The sequence below is a fragment of the Strongylocentrotus purpuratus genome, unplaced genomic scaffold (genome assembly GCF_000002235.5).
Source record: "Strongylocentrotus purpuratus isolate Spur 01 unplaced genomic scaffold, Spur_5.0 spur5_scaffold_2, whole genome shotgun sequence".
NCBI classification, from domain to species: Eukaryota; Metazoa; Echinodermata; class Echinoidea; order Camarodonta; family Strongylocentrotidae; genus Strongylocentrotus; species Strongylocentrotus purpuratus.
Genome location: NW_022145605.1, coordinates 224,351 through 244,110, shown reverse-complemented (window position 1 = coordinate 244,110; position 19,760 = coordinate 224,351). Strand labels below are relative to the sequence as shown.

At 35.1% G+C, this 19,760-nt stretch overlaps 1 long non-coding RNA gene across 11 annotated transcripts in view; it reads left to right on the top strand.

Moving 5' to 3' along the window:
- The window catches only part of LOC753605, a 29,220-nt gene that overhangs the window by 2,042 nt on the left and 7,418 nt on the right, over positions 1–19,760 (top strand). For 9 of the 11 annotated variants that reach the window (XR_004065112.1, XR_004065111.1, XR_004065110.1 and 6 more), the window contains exons 2-9: positions 3,627–3,746; positions 4,747–4,971; positions 5,882–5,956; positions 9,317–9,346; positions 11,667–11,833; positions 14,336–14,443; positions 15,069–15,156; positions 17,387–17,451. This is a non-coding gene — a long non-coding RNA (uncharacterized LOC753605). The other 2 variants (XR_004065103.1, XR_004065102.1) reach the window with 2 other exon arrangements.

Sequence of the window (19,760 nt, the reverse complement as noted above, 5' to 3'; positions counted from 1 at the left end):
CGAACCGAACACGAACATATAGCGTCTGACTTACAGCACTAGTTTAATGCCATTCTGTACCCTGATCCCACTACGAAATTGAGATAAAAAGTATATAAATTGATTGTTTATTCATGTGACTTTGCTTTTGGTGAAATTTAAGCGAAATCTATGGATGAGAAATATGTTTTTTTGGAAGAGGAATCTGAAATGTCATGCAAAAATGACGGCTCCATTAGTGGTTTTTCGCGTATTTACATACACATACATTTTTTGGCGATTTTTGTAATCAAATCACAGCTTTTCTTTTAAAAACAAAGCAATTAAATACATGATTTCCGGGCGTTTAAAATTGGCATAACTTTTTTATTACTCAGGCTATTAGGATGAATGAGGCATCAAATAAAAGATCTTATCAATCTCTGTTTGATGGTATGAAATTTGAAGCAAGAGCTTGAATTCTGAGATTTTTTTTTTTTGTAACATACACCTGTACATGTACCTGTGTGTACTGCAAGGTTCTGGAATCATCAAAATGATAAGAAATTTTGCCCAGTCTTGGTAAAGTTTTAAGCACTGTACACAAAAAGATATATATGGGACTACGTGACACGTAGGCAACACGTGCACAATATCTTTCAGGTCCAATAATCATGTACCAAATATATCAATTAGTAGGTGGTTTTTTTTTTCTGCAAAATTTGTATCATTCAAATTGGTCAAAACATATTCTTTCACATGATTGGTAATAAGATCTTTCATTTTATTTTTTGAGAGGAGGGCGTTTCCAAAACTGGTCTTTACCTTTAAGTATTGGCTGAGGTATGACCACTTGAATAAATAAATACCCTATGGGAACTCAGTCAGTAAACTTATATTGCTCTCTTCATAACATTACGAGCCAGGGCAATATAACACTGAGCTCGTATAGGACATATATTTATTCAGATGGTCATACCTCAGCCAATACTTAACATATAGATGGTTTTCAACATTTGGGCATTATATTTGATGTTCTTTCGGAAAATGAAGAAAAAAATTGAGAAAATTCAAAAATAGATTTTTATGATGTCACAGGCTCACAGCTTCGGTACTCTATGCACTCTCGGTTCCAGCAGCTAGCAAAGCATAGTAGCAGTCAATGCTAATGTGTATTGACCTCTAGCGCTTTATATATGAATATTTTTTTTACCGTAAATGACTCATTGTGACTGAAATAATTAATATCTGTAATTTCAGCTGATTCACAGCACATCCTGTAGAAAAACTTAAACATTACGACCAAATTTGTGTATACAATTTTACATGGAGATTTTGCGTGCTAGCGCGCATGTGTGGTGACAAAAAAGTATTCAATGAATAATATGAAGTGGCTGATTCGCAAGTTTGCTGGTAGACTCATGTTGATTAGGATTTTTAAAGAATATTTTCTAACATCTGTGTAGGCTATTCTGTTGAAAAGATTGTACTATACTGCTGTTTAGTAGGTGTCATCAATTGTAACTAAAGTACTGATTTTTAGTGAACTTAGTTGAGTTTATACTGTGGTGTTTGAAATGTTGAAAATCAATAGAGGTTGTCTGAACAGTTTTTGATACACAAAAAGTATAACTAGTATATTAATGGTGCTATCAGTGCTATGTCTGCTTCTATGGGCACTTGGGCAGTTTAACTCAAAAAGGTTGGTGTCCACCATTGCAACTTAAAACAAACATTAAGAATAAATATTCTTACATACTGGTACATAATTGTTGTTATTGATTGGTACTGTACATGTATGTCCTCCTTGGACAGGAAATATCTTTAGAACAATTAACTTGTAATTGTTTTCATTTTTAGTCTTAGTCTTATTTCTCATTTTCATTATTTTATTTTCCATGCATGGAAATATGCCCTCACAAGTTAACATCACATGAAGCTTGGAAAGTGTTTGTATCAGTTTATAACTTAAAGGTATTACAAAGTTTTAGTATGGGGTCATGAATTCTGTTCAAATTAAAATATTTGAAGCATGTGCGTTCCTTCAATATTCATTGGTCGTTGTCGCGGTTGAAATCGAGTCTGAAGTTATGAAATTATAAATAATAAACTCTTTAAATTGTATAGCTCCCTCTCAAGGTCAAGATATTAATTTAGCTATGAAACAATTAATGTTTCATGAATATTCCCGTTTGGAAATTATATCACAACTACATATTCTGAGATTTTCATGGTCGCAACTACCATTGTACGGCCATAGACGCTATTTGAAATTAATCATAATTTACCGGGAGCACCGGTAAATTTTTATATTCAATTTTTCTCGAAAACAGAAGTGTTTTAGGGGCTAATTTTTTTTTACTGCTTATACATACATCCACAGGGGCATCCAAATACACTGTATCTCAAAATTGTAAAGATTCACTATCCACCCAATTTTCAAAATTTCCCAAAACTTTGTATTACCTTTAAAATGTTATTATAGATAATTATTATTGAAGTGTAGCATTGTTTGTGTTTTGCCATCTAGTACAGTAGTTATTCATAAGGTAGTTTGATTAAGTGTGGTGTTTACATCTTTCCTTTTAGACGTCATTGAAATCCTGATACTGTAAAGAGAGTGAGAGGGAATCAGTAAATCTGTTGTGGACTGAGCTTATGATTTTACATGAGGATTTAGTGTGCTTGCGCGCATGCGTGGCGACCAAAATATAACAGAATGATGACTGGCTTGTTTGGCAGACTCATGTTTTGTATTTTTAAGGAATATTTTTTATCATGGGTAATTTGAAAAGATTATCTTTACCTGCTATTTAGTAGGTGTCATCAATTGTCACTAAAGAACTTTTGAATGAACTCAGTCAAGTTTTGTAAAGTGGTGTTTGAAATGTTGTGAATCAGTAGAGGTCATTTAGGCCATTATAAAAGATACACATGTTTAGTTTCCTGCCCGCTTCCTTTTTGGAGGCCGCCTCTCCCTTTTTTTTTTTTTTTTTTTTTTTGTAATTTAATTTTTTAAAGAAAAAAAACATGAAAAACACAGCTAAAATGGATCGTTATCTGATTTTATAAATTAAAAAAATCTGGCAGCCATCTTGAAAAATAGCCCGACTGTCACAGAAAATGTACCATGCCTCCATTTTGAGCGGCCATTTTGAAAGAAAAAAAAAGGGCCCCTGATCACATGCAGAGTGTGCAGCATTTTTTTTGGAGGCAAAACCAAGACCGCTCTCATGAGACGCTTTTATGGACACAGATCTACCGTCAGCACATGCATGCTCGACATTCCAGTTGGCCATCATTTTAATTCCCCCGACCGATCTATCATCTTTGACATAATTCTATAGGTCCTAGGATCTCTAGGTTTACTGTATTGATTTACTAGTTGCAGCAGGGTGAAATATTGGATGAGACGTTGTTGGCGTTGTTCCCCCATTCACTCCTGTGGGCTCACCATTCAAGAAGGCAGTGATTAAGTTCATCCTCATCATTCTCTGGTTCTTGCTCTATTTTTTTTGTAGAGCAACTGTATGTTTTAAAAAAGTTTATTTTTAAGCTTAGCACTTGAACATAGATGTAATTGATGTAATTTGTTTGTGTGTGGGAAAGCTGTCATTAGAGGAGATTTGGATTTAATACATATTCTTGTTTCTCCTGTTTGTTTTCAGATCTTCCCCTGCTCTGACAACGTGTGGTCAAGTTTGTAAGGCCAGCTATCTGGCTGATGCCTTAGTTTCATGCAGTATACATACAGCAAGGAATTGGCTCCACCGTCGCTCATTCTTCAAGTAAGTTGGGAGGGGGAAGGTTTTTTTTATGCCTCTAAAGTTGCCAGGAAGGTGTTTCATAAAGCTTTTCGTAAAGTTACGCATGACTTGTATATGAAGTGCCAGATAGGATGCCCAAAGTTTTTCCTGATATTTTCAATAACCTCAATTAAATTATGGCAAAAAAATACTTTGCACTAAAAATGTTTGTTATCATAAATATGTTAAGTTACATCTGCACAGTTAAAATTTAGTTGATGTATTTAATAATGATTGAGCATCCCATTTGTCTTTTCATATACAAGTTGTTCGTAAAGTCATGCGTAACTTTATGAACAGCATTATGAAACACCCCCCAGGGGCGATATGTTCTCAGTATGTTCGGGATGACGACAAAGGTAACATGGCTCAATATTGTTGCAAAAATAGCTTGTGATCACGTTATTTCATGAACCATTTGACGGACTCCCACCGTTCCTGATTTGGGGGTATTTAGGGAAAAGGTAAAGATCTCAGTTGTTTGTATGCCCTGGTCCCTCCACTCAGTGTTATTTAGGTTATGCATATGCATGTTCCCAGCAATCCTAACTTTTGAGCAAAAGTCCAGTGTGTAAAGTCAATATGGGTAGATCTTTTTCTTTTGGTACAATGTATATAAGCCTTTTTTTAGCACCCCCCCCCCCTTTTTTTAGCAAAAGTCCCTTATGTAAAGTCAGTACGGGTAGATCTTTTTCTTTTAATAGGAGCCGGAGATTTTACAAACACTCAAGGTATCCCTCCATTCACGGAGTGGGGGGGGGGGGGGGGCGGGATGTATGCATGAATAGCTCAAAATTGTGATATCAGATGTAGTTGGCAGATTACTATCAAAAGGGAGTTGACAAATTTGTTTAGTGCATGTTAATTGGTGCTTTTTTATATATATTGTGCAATGGCGGAGGCATACACAGTCAGAGATCCATCTAGTTTAGTTTTTTACACTTGCATAATTTGTTTCTTTTCTAATTTACAATTTGGACAGCTACACAAACCATTAAGGAAGTTTGCTCTCTCAGGTCTGAGGTCCTGAAACGGGAGTCTCCATCCAGACTACCAATGATAGATCACCTCTTGTGACCGCCTTTTATCGCATCCATCCTTGCCTATTGTGACCGCCTTTCATCGCATCCAACCTCGCTTCTGTTTTATCCTGCATGGTACCGTAATCACCACATTCTCCACACTCTCGACTGTCTCCATTATTCACGTAAGCATCCCTTTGTTTACCCCCCCCCCCCCCCCTTCTCAATTTGGCCTTCCTTACTATAGCTCTCTGATTCCTTTGTTCTTATGCCTTCCTCTCTTTCCCCATCCAAATGCCTTCCTATTCAAGGTCTTCATCACTGCTTTCATCAGGCCTCCCCTATTCTTATTTACATTTTTCTTTACCCTCTCTCTTGTCCCATGATATATAACTTATATATATATATTTTTTTTTTTTCTTTGTGGTTTCCTCTCCATTCCCAGCCAAGTTTGATTGGCTGTCACAGCCTCTTTATTGTTCTATGTTTTCGCCCCCTTCCTTAGTTGTATGCATATGTTTGTATTATGTTTAGTACATTATGTTTTTAATGTTCCCTCGTCAGTTAGCCTCTGATGAAGTTTCCGGTAGGATAACAAATTTAGGCCCTATATTAACACTCATTAAATTACAATGATCAGATAAAACTTTGACATGATTTTGTACCTCCTTCATGAAAGCACAATCCCATAGATATACTTCATGTGTGTGTACTTTAAATATAGAAAAGAAAATATCATTTTGAAGGTTGGATAGGTTTTGTTGCGTCTTCAATTGTATGTGTGATAAGGGGAGCTAAACACCAAAGCTATTTTGTAAAACACATATCAACTTCAAGATTGTGTATAGCCTTCTAATATGTTTTCTATAGAGTTTGATAGCAAGTTTTGAGAAAATTGCAATTAATACACAAGTAGTCAACAATAAATTTACACAATTTTGTGTTGGGGTCATTCAATTCATACCAGTTGTATATCCCTTAAAAACCTATGTCCGAAACAAAAATTGTTCATTTCATAAAATATTCAAACTCATGCAAAATAATATGAATGTTAATGATTTAAATGTTATTATATATTTATGTTTTGTATTACAGTTGGAAGTTCTCATCACACTTGTCATCAAACCAGACAGCTTTCAACCAGAATCTTCCAGGTGTAAAAAAAAAAAGGTAAAGTAATACATTAGTAATATGAAATGCATATATTTTGGATTGTAAATCATTTCTTTATTTAAAAAAAAAAAATAAAAATACATAGAGTTCTGCACATGTACAAAATCACACCCCCAAAATAATGTTTATAACTATATGGAAATAACATGTACATTGTAGGTGTAAATGTCACCCTTTATATTTTGCGATTAATTATAGGTTTTGTCGTCAGATTAGAAGATGATGTAAATCATAGCAGAGGGAAAAAAAAAGATTACCTTTTTTATTAGGTTGGAGAGGTTTTGTTGCATCCTCAATTCTATGTGTGACAAGGAGGGCTCAACACCAAAGCTTTCTTGTAATACACATATCAATTTCAAGATTTCTATAGAGTTTGATAGCAAGTTTTGAGAAAATTGTAATTAATACACAAGTAGTCATTGGTTATTATACAAATGATGCACAGGTTTGAGTGCGTCGGTAGGGATTGTGTGCACAAGGTACCTTTGAATGGTTTTAGACCAAATTCAAAGGTACCGCGTGCACATAATCCCACAGCCCCACAAATTAAACCTGTGCATCATCTGTTTTATAAGATGGGGCCCCCAATATTGTCAAAAATACAAAATTATGTTATTCTACAGATTTACCGGATGCATGGCAAAATCATGCGTCTGGTAATTATAATTACCGGACGCATGATTTTTAAATTTGCATAATTTGTTTGTTGTTACTTAGTGCAATGGATTTAAACAAATGGAGAATGACTTAGGCCTAAACCTTAACAAAATAAAGTCAGTCCTAACTGACCTTTACATGAAACCTTAACAAAAGAAAGTCATTAAATCAATAAAAACTTAGCTCATGAATATGGGCGCTGCCAGTGCTAGCAGACGACGCTGAAAATAGGGAATTTGATGTCTCTAGATATATTTAAGTGTAATTTGGGACTCGGGTTCTGGTTATTTATAGGGAAAGAACCATTAGTAATTACCATAGTAACATTGCTCGATAGCTTATCAAAATCAAGAAATCAATGGTATTTACTATAGTTTGCAGAGATAGCATTAATTGTAAAGATATCATAGTTTTATGTGATGATTGATATGTATGACATACTGAATTGTTTTAATGAGGTTGCACTGTATTATGAAATGTTTGAGTGACATCAAAGTATGCAAATTAGTTGTTACCAAATTTAAATTTGTGATCCGTCAATTATTTGCAGTGATATGTGAAGACCGCGGGGAACTGCCAAAAAAAATAAACGGTCAACAGGGTTGTGAACGCAAATGAACACGATCCATTTGAAATTGCCATGACCTCCACAACAAATTTAACATGTTTAATTTTTGAAGCGGTTCCCGGCAGTATGCACGGATTACTCCGGATTAGAGCTGTAGTATTCCAGTTATTCCAAAAACGGTTATCCTCCCTCGAAATCCGTTTGGTTTTCGGTTAACCTATACCGAATTGTGAGACATAATTTTAATCTGATATGTATCAATTTGCTTGGATTAAACACCAAAGTGTTTATTTTCTTTAGTGGTACAAGGGTTTTGTAGTACTATCAGCCTAATTTCATTTATTTTCTTTGAAAATGTGATTGAACAATAATGATTTTTATCAATTTGATGTTGGTCATGATCAGTTTTACCCATGTTTTTAAAGTATTCAACATTATTTCTGCTTCATCTTGAGCTAAAACCTAAAAATGGTTTCAAATTGAAAACCGGTTTTGACTTTAGACGGTCAGTTTCAGTTTGGTTAACCTTTTGACTACAGCTTTACTGCGGATGAGTGACGGATCACTGTGGATTGAATACGATCAGGCGCGTACGCAGGAATTTTTCAAGGGGGGGGGGGGGGGGGGGGTTTTAACATTTATAAATCGGGCCGAAAATTTCGCAACGACTCAGCCAGCCGCTGAATAAGGGGGGGGGGGGGGGTAAGAGGACACTTTTTTCTTCTTTTGGGGGGTCTCGAAATTTGACATTTGGCTCCGTTGGGGGGGGGGGGGGGGTAAGGTCACCTTTTTAGGTCAGCCATGGGAATAATAATTTTTTTTTTTTTTTTTTTTATAATTAAAAAAAAAAACTAAACGGGGTGGGGGGGAGGTTTAGGGGGGGTTTACACACATAAACCCCCCCCCCCCCTGTGTACGCGCCTGAAAACGGTGTTAGTGCCTAAAGCCCCATTTACACATTGACAATTGAAACGGCAATTTATGGCAGTTTTACATTTTATGCGCACGCGGCATACTAGTACCTTGAGCATGTAAAGGCGCTATAAAAATACCAATATGTATGTATGTACTAGATTTAGGAAAATAAAGGTTGACGCATTCTTGATCGCCGACTGAGACGACGTAACGCATGCGCAGTGCCTTGAAATGACGTCACACGTTTCAGTCAAAGCTGTAGACGTGCAAATCTAAAAGTCCCTATTATCCCGTGTGGACGTAATTTAATCAATGAGCTCCACGATTAGCGTGACCTCTCCGTCAACCCTCTGTGCGTCCCTGTAGCTGGGATTATCTCGCCACTTCCGGCCAATGATTGATTGGGAGGGTTGCTTAAAAACTTAATCTTAAACATAAGTTGTCTTGTGGACGCTCATTATTTATGGGGTAAGCTCTTATTGATGATTAGCAATTGTCGATGATTAGGTACTGTTTAAATGTAACTATTGTAGGACATTTTAGGCCTGCTGTTGTGGAGGAACGTGGGACAGATTTATTGCTTTAAAGGTAGGCGTGAATTAGATCTCTAAATTTGAATCTTACAACAAAAAAAAAAAAAAAAATGTTATACAATTTTGATAATAGCTAGGTAGCTTCCAAAGAATGAATGGAATCTTGATACATATTTGTACTGCCTTCATGCTATCTTGAAGAAAAGTATCAGGTTGGATAATTAATGTAGGTGACCTTTGGGAAAAATCAATTCTAGCATAATAATTTAGCATGAAAAGTGCATACGGTAAGTAGTGTTTTGTCAAGCCCAGGGCCCCGTTGCATAAAACTATTGTATCTTAACAATTTATGGTATCTGTGCAAACTATGGTTATTACCATAGCAATACTGCTTGATAGCTAATCAAAATCAAGAAATCAATGGTATTTACCATAGTTTGCAGAGATACCATTAATTGTAAAGATACAATAGTTTTATGCAATGGGGCCTTGATGGTTGATATGTATGAAATACTAAATTGTTATAATGAGGTTAGACTGTATTTGAGTGACATCAAAGTATGCAAATTAGTTGTTGCCAAAGTTGAATTTGTGAAGGAATCTAACTTGGTTTTATTCATTTTTTTGTATTAGATATTTTTGTCATGTTTTACTTGTATTTTTCATTTTTTGTTTTGATGACAGGTGCCATCTGCCATTTGGACTTTTACTGAAGTAAGTTTTTGGAGTGTAGGTATACCGAGTGTCTGAAACAAAAGTTGACACTTTTGAATATTCTGCCAAATAAAAAATGTGAAACATTTTTGAGAAATTGTCATATGTATGGATGGTTGAAGCTCTCGTCTATCATATGGCAATAACAAATCTAATAATAATTGTTTCTTGGGTAAGCACTGGCCACTTTTGTAAAGGGTATGAAAATTAGGTTGCGCAAGATTTGGCTGAGCGAGAAGTCCCCCAGCATAACAATTGTTAATTGTCTGTTGAATTTATGATTAATTACGATGGATATGGGTTTGGGCTGTGTATGATGTGTTCCACCTCTTGCCCCACCCCACCCAACTACATTTAAAGGAAATGAAACCCTGATTTTTAGTCTTATTGTGTTAATCAAAAGTTAAATAATTATTATTCAGGTACAGAAATCATGCTTGCACAACGACTGCAAGCGAAACCAGAGCCGCATAAAGATCCCCTACTATACGGTTGTCTGCTTCAACGGGAGGTTCCACTGTACTAAAAAAAATAAAAAAATTCATGAGGTCATTTTGCTGGTCTCAACTATTTATATTTCTTTGGGGTTTTTTGGGGGCTAATATAAGGCCAACAAAAAAAAATTGTTTGGTTGTCCTCGATTGCTTTTCTGGAGTAGGGGCGGGCGGGCGGATTTTTTTTTTTTTTTTTTTTTTTTTTTTAATTCATTTTTGTGTGTATTTTTTTGATTTTTTTTTTTTTTAAATATTTTTTTTTCCATAAAAAAATAAATAATTGGGATTGTCAAGCATTTAAACAAACAACGTCTATAAAACACTTTAATATGGTAAAAGACTAGTTTAGTGTACAATGAATATCAAGACCAACACAGAAAGTATTTTGGGCTTTGAAATACAGCACCTTTTAAATCTCCATTGTACTACTTATAGCTACTTGCGCCCTCTATGTAGCAAACAATGCCTAATCGGTGACCATTGGTCCCCATGATCCTCTTTATCTTATATTAACTGAGAGCTGATTTGATGAGATAACCACCTGTCCAGTGACCTTGCAGGGTGGTCTAATCCCTCCTGTGAACTAGTACAGATGGGCTTTAAAATGAGTTCAAGAATGCTCAGAACCTGATTTGAATGAACAGAATTTTGACATAGAAAAATGAAAATGGCAAGTTTAATAAATACCTAATTGCATACTGAAAAGATCAAACTGGCAACGGGATGCATTTTGATCCTTGCAAATGCATGAAATGGTATGTTTGGCATTTAAGATTGCTCCCCCCCCCCAAAAAAAAAAAAAAAAAAAAATGAAAAAAAAAAAAAAAAATACGAGCGGCCCGAAAATAACGAGCGGGCGGTCGAGGACAACCAAACAACTTTTTTTTTGTTGGCCTAACAAGGTAATTTTTTTTTGGTCCCAAGGGCTTTGTTATAATGAGATTTTACTGTATATCAAAACAAGCGTTCTGTATATCAAAACATTCAAAATGGGCCTAAATTATACTGCCCTACTTTGGCAAAAGGAAGCAAGTGACATACCATCTAAATTTGAGTTATTGATGTTTTTATATCTGCAAATGACAGACACATTTTGTTTCTTTACAAGACATTTCACGACTCACGACAATAAGCCTCTAGCACTCTAAAGCTAGTTGGTGAGTCAAAGAAGAGTTGTGGTATACAGCACCTTGTCTGTGTGCGGGCAACTCACGACAATAACCCTAGCACTCTTAAGCTAGTTGGTGAGTCAAAGAAGAGTTGTGGTGGACAGTCAGGGAAAGTCTGTGTACGGGAAACTCACGACAATAAGCCTCTAGCACTCTAAAGCTAGTTGGTGAGACAAAGAAGAGTTGTGGTAGACAGCACCTTGTCTGTGTGCAGGCAACTCACGACATTAAGCCTCTAGCACTCTTAAGCTAGTTGGTGAGTCAAAGAAGAGTTGTGGTAGACAGTCAGGGAAAGTCTTTCACGTCAATAAGCTTCTAGCACTCTAAAGCTAGTTGGTGAGTCAAAGAAGAGTTGTGGTAGACAGCACCTTGTCTGTGTGCGGGCAACTCACGACAATAAGCCTCTAGCACTCTTAAGCTAGTTGGTGAGTCAAAGAAGAGTTGTGGTAGACAGTCAGGGAAAGTCTGTGTGCGGGCAACTCACGACAATAAGCCTCTAGCATTGTGGTAGACAGCAAAACATTTTACAGCTTTGACAATATTTACGACTTGAACTTTGAACTTTTGTCACTTGCTTCCTTTTGCCAAAGTAGGACAGTATAGTCTAATACAATACATATGCTATCAACTTTTTTTTCTTGTGTTTCTCTTTGACAGGTACTGGTTGAAGCAGATTTCATTATCATCTCCATCTCATCTCATACCATCTCATCTCATACCATTTCATCTTCACCCACAAAAGAAGCACTCATTCAAACCTTCATCCATCATAAAGTCTGTGTGCGGGCAACTCACGACAATAACCCTAGCACTCTTAAGCTTTGGTGAGTCAAAGAAGAGTTGTGGTATACAGCACCTTGTCTGTGTGCGGGCAACTCACGACAATAACCCTAGCACTCTTAAGCTTTGGTGAGTCAAAGAAGAGTTGTGGTAGACAGTCAGGGAAAGTCTGTTTGCGGGCAATTCACGACAATAAGCCTCTAGCACTCTTAAGCTAGGTTGGTGAGTCAAAGAAGAGTTGTGGTAGACAGCAACTTGTCTGTGTGCGGGCAACTCACGACAATAACCCTAGCACTCTTAAGCTTTGGTGAGTCAAAGAAGAGTTGTGGTAGACAGTCAGGAAATTTTACAATTTTGAACATATTGACGAATTTACGAACTTGAACATTTGAATCCTTCATTATCTTACTCTATCTACTCAATCTGAATCTTCATTATCTTACTCTGTCTACTCAATCTGAATCTTTATTATCTTACTCTTTCTACTCAATCTGAATCTTCATTATCTTACTCTGTCTACTCAATCTGAATCTTCATTATCTTACTCTATCTACTCAATCTGAATCTGTATTATCTTACTCTATCTACTCAATCTGAATCTGGATTATCTTACTCTATCTACTCAATCTGAATCTTCATTATCTACTCAATCTGAATCTTCATTATCTTACTCTATCTACTCAATCTGAATCTTCATTATCTTACTCTGTCTTACTGAAACTCAATCTTGATCTTACTCTGTCTTTCTGAAATTGAATCTTCAATTTCTGTGTTGTGTTGCTAAAACTGTGTGAAATTGTGTGAAAACTACAAAATAAGATACGAAACGAGATTTGACAAGAGTGTTAATAAACAATAAATAGAAGAAAATTTCTTTTTGAGTTGATTTTTAGTGAAAGAAATAAAGCTGACTGGTTGATTGCTTGTTTAAGATATTGGAGAAAATTGGAGTGTATAGAGAAAAAAAAGTGAATTGATTGAATAACTGAATTGTTAAAAATTGATTGTGAGAGATAGAGATATTTTTGATTGGTTGGTTGATTGAGTGATTTGATAAAAGTGACATTCGTGAATATTACCTTTAGCATATAAGGTTGAATATAGAAACCTAACTTTAAGACCAACAAGAGTGTTAATAAACAATAAATAAAAGAAAATTTCTTTTTTGAGTTGATTTTTAGTGAAAGAAATAAAGTTGACTGGTTGATTGCTTGTTTAAGATATTGGAGAAAATTGTTAGTGTACAGAGAAAAAAAAGTGAATTGATTGATAAAGAAAGAAATTTGTGTCTGGATATAGGCTCCTGTAGTGTTCATAGCTTTAGTATTATAAGTAAGCCGATTGCAGAGAGGTTGAGAACGAACATTGTATCAGGGTATATATATATATAGTTTTATAAATATAAATCGGCTTGATTGATTAGAAAGATAATAAGAAAAATATTTAAATTAGGATATAAAGTGGACTTTTTTTACACAGAGTTTTAATACAGATTGTTGTTAATAGAGCGCCATCACAAGGCAAATTAATATAATAAAGAGAAATTCCGTCACGATCAATACCTTCTAGATTAATATTTAACACAATTGCCGAAGAGCGCCATCTTTTGTCGAAAGCTATATATTTTTCTAGGCATTAATTTTCATTTTTGTTAAAAGGAAATAATTCCAAGAAGGAATACAGTATTGACAAGATATTGCATTGTCTATTATACAAAATACAACATACATTGACCTATAATCCATAGGCCTACATTTAACTTTAAAAAATAAAGAAATCCCCCCAAAAGCAAACACTTTGAACAGCAAATCAAAGACCATTATAAGGCAATTAGAGGTGATCAAGACATTACAGCTGGAATAGAAGGCTTCCTCTAAAGGAGTTTTTATCTTGAAACAAAAACATAATAGTCTGTAGTTCAGTAAAGATTTTGAATTGATATTGACAACAGTGATACTTCAAATTACAATTGTGCATCATAATTTGAATACAGATACACTGTATAAGATAATTTGGAACGGAAAACCTTGTCTTGACAAAGAAGCAAAAGGGCAGTTGTAATCTTATAGTTCAAAGCTTTGTACGAGATATTTTGTGATGGAGGAATACACTGATACATGTGTTTGTAAGAATTTAATTGGAGAGGATGAGATTACTGTAACTTGCAAGTCATGTACTGGTCCCTATCATGTTACTTGTATGGGTTTTCCATGTAAGGAGACGATCAATGACACAAATGATAGAAGATTGATAGACACTACTGAATTCAAGACAGTTGTTGATGAAATCTTAGATGTACTGTCTACTTGTGCACCACTGATGAATTCAGAATTTGATGCATGCTGCATATGTGAAAGTGAGATCGGAAATGAAATAAGTTCAATTTGTGAGTTTTGCAATAGTCATTTTCATGTTTCATGTATGCAACTGCCCTGTGAAGACAAACTGAATGATAGGAGATTGATTTGGATTTGTTCTTTGTGTGGAAATAACAACATGGCTCATCGCATGTTTGATCAAGTATGTATCCCTTCTCATTTCAATAGATACGAACTTCTTGGTGATCATGATGAACACTGTTACTTGGATTTGAACCAATCAAGGACCCTATCAAGTACGACCAACAAAAGAAAATGTGGCAGATCAAAGAAGAGGTATTGTAAAAAGGGAAAGAAAGCCAATCGATTGAGAGGAACACAACATCATATAACTGACAGGAAAACAAATGAGTCTGATAGACATAATCCTTTGGCTATGGAAAATCCATCCCAAATAGAACACGAAGAGATGCAAAATGAAAAATTTGAGGATGACTGGGTAATTGTAAAATCAAGGAAGACGAAATGGGTGGAGAAACTAAAATCAAGAAAATTGTATCCCAAATCAATAGATGATCATCAAACACACAGGAAAATCAGAAGAAAATCAGTGAATGGTGTAGTCTTGGAACCAGGTGTGACTTACATTGGCAAAGCAATGAAGAAATTCTATGAAAGTCATGAGAAAAAAAATGGAAACCGAAAGAAAAATGTATGTAAGGAAAACAAGAATGTGAAAAGAGAAGATGTCAGTTTGCAGTCTTATGTAGAAACTCTTTTGGCTATATATGCATACAGTGTGCAATCCCCATGTTCAATGAAATTGTACAGTGAGACCTGTGTGCAAATTGAAACGATGCAGACAAGATCTTGGGCTGACGTAGCAGGTTATTTGCCATCTCGATCAAGAACAGATTCATGTGTTGATATTCATGCCTGCACTCGTAATCTTTTTGAACAGATCAAGGATTTCCGAATGTACAGAGTTCATGCTGGTGGCAAGAGAAAAGAAGCAAAGAACAAGAAAGGTCGAGCAAGGAACAAGAAAGGTCAGTCTTCCAAAGCCGGGAAAAAAGGCACTGATGGAAATCACTCTTCTGATAAATCAGAGATTAGATTTGACAAAGATGAAGGAATAGAATTAGCAGTAAAGAATGAGAAGCTGGATACAAAGAAATCTATGAATGCAAGTGACCAAGGACTTGATCCAAATACATGTAAAAATGATGAACACTCAGACCAGCATATTTGCAATATGAAAGACAACAAAGGTTCAGATGGAGTTGTGCAGGACGATTCAAAGAATAATCTGTTGAAATCAAATTTTGATGAAAATAGGGAAATTGAAACGGACGATGATAGTGGCAGTGATGTTCATATACCAGTGAAACGTTCGTGTGCAAGAAATTGTATAGAATCTGATAGTGATACAGACACAAGTCCTGGATGTGTTTTATTCGATAGAAGTGTTTTACCAGAACGCAATATGCCTTTGAATGTTTGTGATAGACCAAAAGATATGCCCATAAATGAACCAGTAGACAATGTCTGTGAATCGGTATTGGAAAATGATGATATGATGAAAAATGATTTTTCAGATGTTTCAGATGGTGTACAAGAAGATGCAGTGTTTGACAATGACCTGAAGAATAGAAGCTTTGATACAGTAAAAGATGGTACAGACAATGATACTGGTATGTCATTTAAGGATCATGCTCATTCAAGGAATCCTTTAGAATCTTCTTCAGATTCAAATATCAAAGATGAAGACATTGAAAAGGCAATAGATGCTAATATGTACACATGTACTGATGAAACAGAAACAGAAGTTGAATTTGTAGCAGATCTTGGATTACGTGATAGACCAGATAAAGATTTCAAATTTGTACCCCTCCAGAATAATGACAAACAGAACATTTGTTCAAAACTGAATATCAGATATAAAGGCAAAGGCTGTGATTCAAGGTTAGATAGAAATAGCTCTATTGGAGTTCCTTTACAGAGTAAACAAATTACTGGTGATGGCAATTGTTTCTTTCGTGCAATTTCCTATGTAATTTCTGGAACTGAGCGTAATCATGCAATTCTAAGAAATGCCACTGTGAAACATTTATTGCAAACCAAGGACATGTTTAGTAATACATTGAGGCAAGAATATAGAACAGTCAGAGAATATGTTTTGAAACGTAGAATAAAGGAAGACGGAACGTGGGCTACAGACACTGAAATTAGCGCTTTAGCAAATTTAATCGATACTGATATTTATTCATACAATGACCAAGTACCATGTTGGCAATTGTACTCCGCAAAGAAACCTGGAAGAATCAATATTGTTACATCTGATAAGGGAATTTATATACTGTACACAGGAAATGTTCATTTTAATGTTGTTGAATCTGTAGATTTTGTCAATTTCAATTCATTGGAACAGACAAGAACAACTAAAGAAGATAGAACGTCAAAGAGAACTTTGCCATGTCCATCAATTCAGGCTGATGTTAAAGTAAAGCATGTGTTCAAAAAGTGTAGATCCAAGTGTCAGATAGAGGAAGAAATTGATGAAGTAGTGGATAAGTCTCCTGAAACATTTCAAAACCATGTTGATCCAAAGGGAAAAAAACGTAGGCTCACGTTGGAGACTGGTACGATAAATCACGATGAGAGAAAAGGTACTGCAAATCTTTTGGACATGACATATGAACAGTGTGCAAGTAATCAGTCTGAATCAGTCGTTCACAACGAACATAACACCAAGGACGAAACCCTTGAAAGTGATCACAAAGACAAATGCACGAGAGTCGATACACAAATAACGCTTGTTGCCCAAGGGACATTCAATCAAGGTGATACAAGATTTGGTGACTTAAGTGGAAAGCAGTGTGTTACCAATTCACTTTCTGCACTGTTGTATAGCAAGGTAAAAAATGCCAATGATTGGAAAAGTACAGATCTAGACAGGATTTTGAATAACGGTAATGAATTATACTGTTACATACGGCGATCCACTTCACTCGACAACCAATACTTATTGATATCTGATCTATTTGAATATTTGGATGCGTACAATGAATTGTTTAACATAGTACGCCGTGAACCAGTCACTGGATTGTTAGATGGAGATGAATTGATATTGGCCCAGTCTCTTTCGATGACATTGAAGCAAGCATTCGAAAAAGAACTCTGTACTGATTCTGATGCATGTTTTGTGACATTTGCTAGAAGTACTTTCATTGTATTATCTGGTCAAGATGGTTTCTTTATATTTGATTCACATTCCAGAAGCAGTCGAGGTTTCCTGAGTTGTAACGGACACAGTGTTGTACTTCGTACTCAAAGCTGGCAAGGTGTGTACAAGCATTGCATGAGGTTAGCAAAATCAATGGGATGCCCCCTGCACACCGAATATGAAGTAACTAGTGTATGTGCTAAAGCAACTTCCGGTAAGAATGAAACCTTGAAAGGCTATCCACAGTTACAGGATTTTGTTTGTAATCCAATTCCTTCGTCAAATATGCACAGTGAAAGTCAGTCTGGAAGCTCTGGATGTTCCATACATTGTGAAAGCTTTGATGAAGTTCAAATATTGGATGAGAGTGTTTCCCCACAAAAGATGATTGATAACCCAAATGTATTTCTCTTCCCTGAAGAAGCAAATGAAACAATCATTCATGATGTACATTATAACGGTCAGGAATTGAAACTGAAGAGTGTGACAATTGGCTTAACCAAACTAAAAGAACCACAGCTGAATAATAGTTGTCTTTTGAAAAGAAATGACTCTATCAAGACAAAATATGTAAATGAACAAAATGGAGATTTCAGAAATTGTACTAAATGCGGGAATGACTCTGATAGATTGAATTTAGTGACCAAAGTTCAGAATTCCAACTCTATCTTAAGCAGAAAACGAAAATGGAGTAACCTCGAAAGCGATGCAAAATTTGATGTCGACCTTGGCAAGGAAATTCAAAAAAACAAATTGGTAAAAATGAATGAGAACGACGGCTTAAGAATTGATGCAAGCGAATGTGCTGATAGTAATGACGAATTAATGATAATTGGAGAAGTTGATGTTGGAAATGTAGACCATGGAAAGAAAAAACGTAAACACAGACAAAGTTCTAATCAAAGAAGGGAGCGCACTAGACAGCTTATGAGAGAAAAACGAGCCTTGAACAAAGATGAAATAATTAAGAAAAAAGAAAAGTGTATTCACAATGCGCAAATGAGAAAAACGAAAAAAGTGATTAAAAAGAAAAATAAATATCAAAATGATTTAACCTACAACATGGAAAAAATAAATGAAGTAAAACAAAGACAAAAAGAGAATTACAACACTAATTTATCACAAAAAATAAAGCAAGGAGCTCATGTGAAACGAAGGCAAAAAGAAATGTATAAAGAGGATTTAAATTTCAGGAACATACAGCTAAATATTATGAAAACCAAATATCATTTTGATTTATGTTATAAAAAAACAATTTTGTATAGAAATAAACAAAAATATTTGAGAAATGAAGGATTCAAAGAAAAAGTTAAAACAGCTATGAGGACTAAAATGAAAAATAAATATTGGAACGATGAACAATTTAAACGAATGCACAAACAAAAAATAAGAAGTAAATATTCGAACGATGAACAATTTAAACGAATGCACAAACAAAAAATAAGAAGTAAATATTCGAACGATGAACAATTTAAACGAATGCACAAACAAAAAATAAGAAGTAAATATTCGAACGATGAACAATTTAAACGAATGCACAAACAAAAAATAAGAAGTAAATATTCGAACGATGAACAATTTAAACGAATGCACAAACAAAAAATAAGAAGTAAATATGCGAATGATCAACATTTCAAGGAAAAACAACGAGATACCATGAAAAAACAAATGAAGGAATTATATCGCAACGATCACTTCAAACATATAAAAAAGGCAAATATGAAAATATTGTCAAAAATTAGATATAAAGGCAACGAATTTAAGGAAAAGAAATTGATGAGCTTAAAAATTAAATATAAAAGAATTGAAAAATATAGGCAAAATGTAATAAAACGAAATCGAAAAAGGTCTGTACTTCGAACAGTAAAATTGTCCGAGTTTGATATTGTACTTGAAGAATTTAGAAAGATAATTTCTAATGGCCCAGAATATGTGTGCTGTGTATGCTTAAAACTTCTCTTTGAAAACCAAGTATTGAAATGTAAAAAGAGTAATTATAACATTCAGACATGCATAAGTGAAGAATATTTGCATGTTTGCAATTCAGAATGCCGGTCAAAATGTTTAATAGGCCAGTCAGCCAGATCGTCACTATGGATATGCTTCACCTGTCATAGAAAATTGCAAGCTGGAAAAGTACCTGCAGAAGCAAATATGAACAATTTACAACTACATGAAGTTCCAAAAGAACTTGCCAATCTGAACAATTTAGAACAGCATTTGATTGCATTGAATATCCCTTTCATGAAGTTAATGGCCTTGCCTAAAGGTGGTCAAAATGGAGTCCATGGCCCAGTCGTGTGCGTGCCTTCAAACACTTATGAAACAGTAGATATGTTGCCAAGACCACAGACTGAAGATCAATTGATCCGTGTTAAACTCAAACGAAAATTGTCGTACAAAAGCTATTATGAGTACAAATTTGTA